The sequence below is a fragment of the Trichomycterus rosablanca genome, chromosome 24 (assembly GCF_030014385.1).
Source record: "Trichomycterus rosablanca isolate fTriRos1 chromosome 24, fTriRos1.hap1, whole genome shotgun sequence".
NCBI classification, from domain to species: domain Eukaryota; kingdom Metazoa; phylum Chordata; class Actinopteri; order Siluriformes; family Trichomycteridae; genus Trichomycterus; species Trichomycterus rosablanca.
In genome coordinates this window covers 11,180,731-11,192,217 of record NC_086011.1, presented here as the reverse complement: position 1 = coordinate 11,192,217, position 11,487 = coordinate 11,180,731, and positions in this window count along the sequence as shown.

Below are 11,487 nucleotides of genomic sequence, written 5' to 3'. Positions count from 1 at the left end.
CTTTGAAATTAAGTTTTCATATTGCTATTTGCTTAAACTTTGCAATTTGCAAAAAAGAAGCCCAGCCTCTGCTTTGTTTCCAGTTTCTTATTGTGAAATATTTCAAAATAGTGTAACCAAAATAGAGCTCTTTGGAAAGGGACGTCATTGTATTACTTAATTGAATTTTGACCACTGCACTAGACTACCACTGTCCCATATACTGTACCATAAATACAGTAAATTAAAGTGTATTAAATAACAAAAATAAAATTAGTTAAATGCATGTTCTTCATAGCCTTTTGTTTGTCTGTTTAAATGATGGGTTGCACCATTATAAAAATATAAAGGGATATTTACATTGGCATTAAAGGATAAAGCAACAATCAACCATTACAACTATCACCTGCTTAACTATGCATAATTTGTTAATTATTCATAATAAAAATTAGGGAATGAATGGCAGTGGGACAATGGAACAATACAGTAATCTCCTTGAGGGCATCTGAGAAAATCAATGCCACACCCATGTGCTTAATCAAACTTTCCCATCTGCCTTTGTTAAGAACAGGGTTAAGCTATTGATGGGAATTGCTTCTGCATCAGATAGCGTGTTTTTAATCCTTGGTGATACAAAAAATGCACACAATTGTTTTAACTACTGCATTGTAATTATAACAAGTGAATATTCTGAATATGTATGCAGAATATTTTACTGAATTCTTACATACAGTGTATCACAAAAGTGAGTACACCCCTCACATTTCTGCAGATATTTAAGTATATCTTTTCATGGGACAACACTGACAAAATGACACTTTGACACAATGAAAAGTAGTCTGTGTGCAGCTTACATAACAGTGTAAATTTATTCTTCCCTCAAAATAACTCAATATACAGCCATTAATGTCTAAACCACCGGCAACAAAAGTGAGTACACCCCTTAGTGAAAGTTCCTGAAGTGTCAATATTTTGTGTGGCCACCATTATTTCCCAGAACTGCCTTAACTCTCCTGAGCATGGAGTTTACCAGAGCTTCACAGGTTGCCACTGGAATGCTTTTCCACTCCTCCATGACGACATCACGGAGCTGGCGGATATTCGAGACTTTGCGCTCCTCCACCTTCCGCTTGAGGATGCCCCAAAGATGTTCTATTGGGTTTAGGTCTGGAGACATGCTTGGCCAGTCCATCACCTTTACCCTCAGCCTCTTCAATAAAGCAGTGGTCGTCTTAGAGGTGTGTTTGGGGTCATTATCATGCTGGAACACTGCCCTGCGACCCAGTTTCCGGAGGCAGGGGATCATGCTCTGCTTCAGTATTTCACAGTACATATTGGAGTTCATGTGTCCCTCAATGAAATGTAACTCCCCAACACCTGCTGCACTCATGCAGCCCCAGACCATGGCATTCCCACCACCATGCTTGACTGTAGGCATGACACACTTATCTTTGTACTCCTCACCTGATTGCCGCCACACATGCTTGAGACCATCTGAACCAAACAAATTAATCTTGGTCTCATCAGACCATAGGACATGGTTCCAGTAATCCATGTCCTTTGTTGACATGTCTTCAGCAAACTGTTTGTGGGCTTTCTTGTGTAGAGACTTCAGAAGAGGCTTCCTTCTGGGGTCACAGCCATGCAGACCAATTTGATGTAGTGTGCGGCGTATGGTCTGAGCACTGACAGGCTGACCCCCCACCTTTTCAATCTCTGCAGCAATGCTGACAGCACTCCTGCGCCTATCTTTCAAAGACAGCAGTTGGATGTGACGCTGAGCACGTGCACTCAGCTTCTTTGGACGACCAACGCGAGGTCTGTTCTGAGTGGACCCTGCTCTTTTAAAACGCTGGATGATCTTGGCCACTGTGCTGCAGCTCAGTTTCAGGGTGATGGCAATCTTCTTGTAGCCTTGGCCATCTTCATGTAGCGCAACAATTCGTCTTTTAAGATCCTCAGAGAGTTCTTTGCCATGAGGTGCCATGTTGGAACTTTCAGTGACCAGTATGAGAGAGTGTGAGAGCTGTACTACTAAATTGAACACACCTGCTCCCTATGCACACCTGAGACCTAGTAACACTAATGAGTCACATGACATTTTTGAGGGAAAATGACAAGCAGTGCTCAATTTGAACATTTAGGGGTGTAGTCTCTTAGGGGTGTACTCACTTTTGTTGCCGGTGGTTTAGACATTAATGGCTGTATATTGAGTTATTTTGAGGGAAGAATAAATTTACACTGTTATATAAGCTGCACACAGACTACTTTTCATTGTGTCAAAGTGTCATTTTGTCAGTGTTGTCCCATGAAAAGATATACTTAAATATCTGCAGAAATGTGAGGGGTGTACTCACTTTTGTGATACACTGTAGTACAAAAGTACAAACCCCAATTCCAAAAAGTTACAATCTTAGTAATGGAAGTACAAACTGATTTTTAAAAAGGTGGGACAATAAGAAAAATGTAAATAAAAGTGATTTGCAAACCATTTTGACTTGTACTTAACAAAAGCAATGTAAAGATCATTATCTATTGTTTTATTCAATTTACTTGTTTGTATATTTTTTGTATGTTGCAAAAAGTTGAGAAAAGTAGTTTGTTGGGGTAGACTCTGGTTTGTCTGGTTCAACAGTTTAACAGCTGGTAGGCTTTACTCTGGTAGGCCGATAGGAGCCCAATAAACATACAAGGCAGAGAGTACAGTGTAGATCACCAAGACATGGCAATTTTTTAGGGACAATGGCAACAATGGCTTTTTCACAACCCATACTCTCGATAAAATCCACTAAACATTCAACATGAAAATGCTGCAAATTCAAACAATGCAAGGGAGTATGATAAACAGCTTGAATGTTTAAATGCAGGTGTGTGTGTGTGTAGCAGAAACAAAGAAAAGTATTTATTTATTTATTAGGATTTTAATGTCATGTTTTACACAATTTGGTTATATTCATGACAGGACAGGTAGTTACTCGTTACACAAGAATCATTAGTTCAAGTTTAATGTCAAACACAGTCATGGACAAATTTGTATCTCCAGTTCACCTGACTTGCATGTCTTTGGACTGTGGGAGGAAACCGGAGCTCCCGGTGGAAAGCCACGCAGACACAGGGAGAACATGCAAACTCAGATTGCTTCACCTGGGAATCAAACCCAGGACCTTCTTGCTGTGAGGCTACAGTGCTACCCACCGAGGTAGGAAAGGAAAGTACTACTGATTAATGTTATCTTCATAACAATAACATTTAAGCATCGTAATGTGAGCTTAACTGAATTAACGTAAATATACAGACTTAAACCTCATTAGTATAACATGTGGGCGGCACGTTGGCTTGGTGAGTAGCACTGTCACCTCACAGGAAGAGTTTGTGGGCAGGTGTGTGCAAGTGACCTCTCCACCTGGGTTTGATTCTGGGTCCATTCAGTGTGGACTTCACATGTTCTCCCTGTGATAGACTGGCGACCTGTCTGGGGTGTTTCCTACTTTTCGCCCAATTAATCTGACGCACAACAACACTGAGTAGAATAAAGCATTGACAAAAAAACAGACAATGAATGAATGAATAAATAACTGAATGAATAATTACAGTAATAAAGTAAACATTCTATATTATACACTAACAAACATGTAACCGCACAATTAATTCACACTATATGTTAAAAAAATTAGATGGAACTTGGATGTTCACTATGGAAGCACTCTCCGTTACTAATATAAAGAGCACAAACACTATAAACTTAAATACCTCTACTTAACTACTTTTTTTTACTAAATTTGGCTAACAACTAATTACAGTTCTCCTCCCACCAGGCACCAACCCAGGGTCTCTTGACTTGGATGACTGTGTCACTCCCAACATCAGCCTTTTGTACAGCCACCCCCAAAGTGAATCCAAAATTTTCTTCATTACAAAGGCTGAATTAGTCTGGAATTGTTCCTAGATTCTAATCAGTGATAGCAAGGAATACAACAATATAGCAGGCAATTATTTGTGCCAGTTCTGTGACTGTCCCTATCAGCGACAACTGTCTCCAGGGGGTAAGAAGCTGTCCAGCTGCCTCATCAATAAAAGATTATGGTTCACTGGATCAATATCAGCAATGCTCGAAAAACACATACCACAAAGATTTAGAATTTAGAAATACTGTTCTCAAAATCTTTTCAAACAATGACTAAGCACCCATTGTTCTATTCAAGGCCCCTTTGACTGATGAAACCACCCTCTCCCACAAGGCACCAAAATGTAGAGCTGCTGGAGGATTAAGATGAAGACTTCAGTTTTGCTTGTAGCTGCTGCAAATCCAGGGACAAAGATCTGAAGGCCTTATTCAGTTCCTTCTCTCCTCCCCTGTACAATACAGAGTTTTATTCACAAATTTCACCTAAAACATGTTTTACTGTTAAAAAGAAGCCTTATGTTAACCATGTCCAGAAGCAGCGTCAAGTTCTCTGGTTTTGGAGGCATTTGGGATGGACCAATATACAGTGGAAATTTATATTGTGGTCAGACAAATAAGTATTCCAGATCTTTTTTGGATTAAAAAGACCTTTCAGACTGTTATCAGCATCAAGTCCAAATGCCAGGGTCTGTCTTGGTATGGGGTTGTGTCAGTGCCCTTGGCAAAGGTAATTTACATTTCTGTGATGTCAGCGTTGATGCAGAACATTACATTGAGATTTTAGAGCATTATATGCTGCCTTTAAGATGACATCTTTTCCATGGACATCCATATATTTTTCAGCAAGACAATGCAAAGCCACATGCTGCACACATTAAATAGGCATGGCTGAGGAAGAAGATGGTACAAGGTTCTGGAGTGACCTGACTGCAGACCCGATGAACAATTCCCTAAACACTTAATTAATTCAAGATTCAAGAGTTTTATTGTCATGTGCACAGAAGAACCAGCAGTTACACTGTACAATGAAATTCTTACTTTGTTCGTCCTCCAAACATCAATAAGTATTATACATAAAATAATCTTGTATTCAGTTACAGTTGTAAGTTGCTTTAAATAAAAGTATTTGCTAAATGCTGTAAGTGTTGGGCCATTGTCAATCCCCATCACCAGTTTTTTTCTGGAAACACTCGGCACAGGGCAAAAATACACCACAGGCAGGGCACTTATACATCCCATTGTGGTGCTCTGTTGACTATGCATTTAGCATCCACCCCATTACACGTTTTTCTATCAAGTACATCACATCTCTGATCTTACATTATTGATTGACAGAAAAGTTGTTAGCCTATACATACTTCATCCCAGTCAGAACTATGAGAGATTTATTAAAATGTCCAGAGAAATAAAAGGTACTATTGTTTTTCTAATATTTGAATAGGCAGAAAGTGTTTGTCTGTCATAACGCTCTGGCAAGAATGTCAAGAAAGTATTTTTACATAAACTTATTCATAAAAAATATGACCAAAATGTCTATTAGGAGTTTAAATTAAATTCACATTGTTTTGGCTTTTCTAAAACTAAGATTCTAAATATCAAGTCAGATGGTTTTTACCCCAAGCAAGAGACAGATGTTTATCCTGTGATGTCCTTTGCCTTAGGAGTTTACATAGATTGGCCCAGTTTTAGGACATTCAGCTTTAACAACAATACAAAGGTCGTTGGTAGTGTATTTTTTATTTTTAAAACAAGCATCTTTTAAAACAAGCATCCATTAAGCTACACCAAAAAATGTTTATGATGTATCAAATTCATCAGAGTAGTTAGTTTAAATTTTAAACAGATTTAAAAGGACCACATAATACCCAATGACTATTTCTATGTGCCTGATTTAGTTATTTTGTTGTGAATTTCATCCATGTCAGTGTACAGCACTTATCATGAAAGCAACCTCAATTATTAAAGTAAGCATTGATTCATTTGTAGATGTACACAAATAAACAAGTAGTTAAAAGTAGTGAAAGTAGTGCGAATCCTACGAAAGACACTGAGTGCAAACAGGTCAGCACTGCTCTATCACCAAATGAGATTGAGACAAATGCACACACATACATACGCACATACTGTATATATAGATGGGGTGGCATGGTGGCTCAGTGGGGAGCACTGTTGTCTCACAGCAGGAAGGTCTTGGGTTTGATCCCCAGGTGGTGCGATATGGGTCCTTTCTGAGTGGAGTGTTCTACCTGTGTCTGCGTGGGTTTTCTCTAGGAGCTCCGTTTTTTCCCCCACAGTCCAAAGACATGCAAGTGAGGTGAACTGGAGATACAAAATTGTCCATGACTGTGACATTAAACTTGTGAACTGATGAATCTTGTGTAACGAGTACCTACCGTTTCTGTCATGAATGTAATCAAAGTGTGTAAAACATGACGTTAAAATCCTAATAAATAAATAAATAACATATATAGGTGCACACGACAGAGCTTGTGTGAGGAAGTGCTGTTTTTGCTGCATTGCATTTCTAGGGCTAAACTGTCTTAATGTTGTTGTTTGTTTGCCTATATAATCCTAATGAATCAACAACGTCAATCTGCCACCCCCATATCCCCATTTCTAAAATAACATGCTTAGTAAGGCATTGCATCCTTGGCAATCCCTACTGTGCTGAGCACTTTGCCCAGAGGTTTACAGCTAATGCCTAATTACACTAATGCCCAATTACACAAACACCCACATACACACAATATCAGAACATTGTTCTCTGAAATAACAATGCTATTGACATAGTGGCTTAAAAAGTGTTCAATTTCCAAACCTTTTTCCCACATAACTGACTGTCGCAATCTAGTATTTGTATCAGTTTGTCAGACTCTTCTTCTCAAGTAAAGACAAATTTAATTTAATCTACTAATTAATATAAAAATGTTTATTTAGCTTTCCTCCTTTGCTCAAGAGATGGTTGAATCTTTGGCAGTTATTACAGTAGTCTTTTTAAATAGGTCTTAATTTAGTTTGAAAGATAAATTGGGGAGCAATGTTGCTACAGACATTAGATTTACCTAATTATAATACCACTACAGCACTTGGTCACTGTAATAACTTTTATATAATAATTGTAATAATTTTTTTCAGTTTACATTTAGAGGGAAAGTTTTCGGTCTTCTTCTTTACCTTGGAGCTGTACGATATGGACAATGTTTATGGAATTCTGCCATTAGGTAAGAGTCTTGGACATTTCCAGCTGGGACATCTGGTGCATCTCCAGACTGTATCCCTCCCATTCCACGAGATAGCATTGCTGTCCCCTCTCGTTCAATAGTTGAGGAGAGCTCTTACAGGGTAGGTTGGTGCTTCATCTACAAGAAAGATGAATGAACAAGTGTCTTCAAAGATCTCTTTCTGTACTGGCTGATGGGAGTGGCATCATCTCACTTTCTTTACTGAACCAACATGTTTCTCTAAGTTGTTGAGGTACACTAGAATGCCATCAGTATATCAATTTAAACTACCACAAACCTGTGGAGTAGCTCAAGGACAGCTTCACTTAAAAGGACTGGAATACGGTTGGGGCATTAGCAATCATATAAAGTATGACCAGATATTTATAGTGGTATATGGTCGTGAAAAAAGCAGTCTCCCTCTTGAATGTGTATAAAATTATATGTCCCATTATTTTGCATTTCAACCAGGAGATGTCAGGGTTTTTGCAGTTTAAACCTGGGAAGTACAAGGACCAAAAAAAAATCTGGTTGACTGTTGTTCCCATATGGACGTAGCCAATAATCTCCTAGTTAAATGATCTTAAAATGATCAACCCCCTTCCCTACACTTTTCAATCTCTGTAGTAAAGCAGGCAGTGTTCTGAGAAATATTGGGCAAAAAAACAAACAAACAAAAAAAACAAGCAACAAACCTCTGCAGGAGTCAGGGGTCCTGTCATTCTTCTCTGGTTAAGATAACATGGAAGTGTGGGAAACAGAGAGTTGACTCACCTTACCTGAATTTGTAGGGAAAAACTCCCTTAAAATTACAAGGTATAAACTTTGAAAGAAATTAGTCTCAACAGGACTCATCATCCTTGGGTGGCCTAGAAGTTTTTTAGGATTTGATTAAATGGACTAGATATGTATACTTACAGTTTTTCTACCAAAAGTTAAAGCAAGTGAAAAGCATAAAACATTTAAAGTTAATTTAATTGGATAACATTGTTAGATAAGTCACTATCAGAATTCATGCTGCTTAAAGTGTATTGCTGCTTAATAGTGTACCTTGAATTTGAAGTCATTATTTTTTCGATCTTGTCAAAAAACTTTTAGAAAATCATCAGGGATTTCTTTATGCTTCAAAAGACTTCCCTCAAAAATGGGCCAGTTATATACAGAAGCAATGTTGTTTTCTGAGCACCAATTAGATATCTAGCAGTTAGTGACAAAAACCTGCTGAAGGTTTCACCACTGCACCGAATTAGCAGTGGCTAGAGCATACTCCTGCCTTTGACATCATTCTTGCTAACTCTAGCATTCTAGCATTGCTAGGTAAAAAATACCTGTTAAACATGTGGACCTGAGAAGTTTGATGCTTAGTCCTACACTGTTAACACTGTTTCTAAGCATTCCTCACTATCACTATTCTTTTCTAAAGCCTAAATGTGCCCTTCTAATGCTAATACACCCAGTGTAAAGTCCCTGACTTTCCAGTCAAGAAATCTTGGGGACCAGTTGGCCAGAGCTGACAGCTTACATTTGACTGGGTTAATCCTGGCAGGCAAAAAGGTTTTTGATGTTTGTGGTCATGGCCGATGTTTCTCATGGTGCACACTGGGTGATGGAGACCAAGGGGTCAGATAACAATGAAAGATCACTGGGAACGTCTGGTGGCAGACTCCCTTGTGCACCCCTGTTGGATTTCTCCATGGAGCAGACTTGTGACTTGTGACAAGACACAAGATAAGTGATTTTTTTTTGCCACTGCACTCAGCTTGATCATTAGGCCTTTCTGTTCCTAGAATCTAAAAAGTTTGCTTTGAGGCATTTTCCACTGTAAAAAGTGCTACACACATACATATGAATTTGAAATGTGAAAGACACCTTAAGGCTTGCCTTTAACCAGGTTGCGACCATAGACGGCCAGTTGATAAGGCTTACTATTAGCCCATAGCAAGGTACTTAGGGGTTGACAAAACACTACAGCAGCTGTTAATGCCTGTTTCTATTGGCCAGGCATTAAAGGTACACTGATCAGCCATAACATTAAAACCACCTCCTTGTTTCTACACTTACTGTTCATTTTATCAGCTCCATTTATCATATAGGAGCACTTTGTACTTCTACAATTACTGACCATAGTCCATCTGTTTCTATACATATCTTTTTAACCTGCTTTCACCCTGTTCTTCAATGGTCAGGACCACCACAAAGCAGGTATTATTTAGGTGGTGGATGATTCTCAGCACTGCAGTGATGTGCGGTGGTGTGTTAGTGTGTGTTGTGCTGGTATGAGTGTATCAGACACAGCAATGTTGCTGGAGTTTTTAAATACCGTGTTCTCTCACTGTCCACTCTATTAGACACTCCTACCTAGTTGGTCCATCTTGTAGATGTAAAGTCAGAGACAATCGCTCATCCATTGCTGCCGTTTGAGTTGGTCAACTTCTAGACCTTGATCAGTGGTCACAGGATGCTGCCCAACGGGCGACGTTGGCTGGATATTTTTGGTTGGTGGACTATTCTCAGCCCAGCAGTGACATTGAGGTGTTTAAAAATACCAGCACAACACATGCTGACACACCACCACCATGTCAGTGTCACTGCAGTGCTGAGAATGACCCACCACCCAAATAATACCTACTCTGTGGTGGTCCTGTGGGGGTCCTGACCATTGAAGAACAGCATGAAAGGGGGTTAACAAAGCATGCAGAAAACAGATGGACTACAGTCAGTAATTGTACTGTAGAACTTTGTAGTGCTTCTGTATGGTAAGTGGAGCTGATAAAATAAGATCAAGATATCCTTTATTTGTCATATATACATATAAACATGTACAGTACAATGAAATTCTTTCTTCGCATATCCCAGCTTGTTTGGAAGCTGGGGTCAGAGCGCAGGGTCAGCCATCCTACAGCGCCCCTGGAGCAGACAGGATTAAGGGCCTTGCTCAAGGACCCAACAGTGGCTGCATAGCAGAGCCTGGATTTGAATCACCAATCTATCGGTTGATAACCCAAAGCTCTACCCACTAGGCTACCACTTTCCCTTTATTTAAAAAATAAATAAATAAATAAATAAATAATTGAATAGACAGTGTGTGTAGAAACAAGAAGGTGGTTTTAGTGGTTTTAATGTTATGGCTGATTGGTGTATGTTCATTATCACTGTGCCCCTACTTTCTGATCAAGATTCTTTTTGCAAGACCATTAGATTGTTAGACATAATGTTACATGTTTGTATTAGTCATTTCTGACTATACAAACCATTATATCAAAGCAGTGACAGGCTCTGCAAAAAGTGTGGTGGAGGTGATGTTTCACGTAAGCTCAAGAGTCAGAATCCCAGCTGACTATGGCACATCATTTTTTGTTAATAAAATTGCTGAATTAGGTCATTCTTGCTGGCCCAAAATGTTTTTCTAAATATTTAGCAGACTTATTTGTGGTGGAACTTGGATTACATCTGACCCAATCTCTTTCCACCATAGTGGCAGTTTGCATTTTTCCCAGACCATGGCAAAAAGACCACTGTTCCATGTACTTGTTAATATCAATAAGGGGGACATGTCACCAAGTTCAGAAATATTAGTAAACTTTCTACACAACAGAATTAATATATTTTGGGCAAGGAAGTATGTATTCTATTCTTTTAGTCACAAAAAGTTACAAAAAGAACAAAATATGATAATTTACACTGGAAGTGTTAATCAATTACTACCTAGAAAATGAAGATATGCTTTAGGGCATGATTGTCAGTAGTCATATTCCAATATTCCAAAAATACGGCTACAATAAAATGTTACTGGATGTGTAAGTGGTGTACATGATAAGAAGTGTGTCAATAGCAATGTGTGACGTCCAAAACCCAGTTCTAGCTGATTTAGACCAGTTTCTATGTTCTAGCTAAGAAATCTCTGTAAACAGTGGAATCTTTCACTGTCCTACAAGGTTGAATATGTAATGGTATTTATTATTTTCTTGTGTGATCGCATTCACAGAGCCTCAGTGTGATTTCTCTCTGCAGACAAGAATAAAAATCTCTTCAACTTACAATTCAGTCTCTGAGGTATTTAATTAGGGGTATTATCACCACAAGTGGTTAAAATCTGTTTTAGGATCATGATGTATCTGTTTTCCTTCCTACACCCACAGTTTTACTTTTGGATGCTAATGAAAAAGTCAGATCAAATCTAAATGAAATATTGTTAAACATCTTATATCACTTTATTATAAAAAGTGGCTTTGTTTTCATTTACTTCCATTTAGCCATAAAATAAATAGTAAAGTCACTTATTTTTGGTTATAAGGGATGGTTCGTTTTCCTTCAGCATTCTGCTTTTGCTTGTTGTTTGACCTTACACCCAGGGGTGACCTTTGAACCTTTTTCATTTTCCCC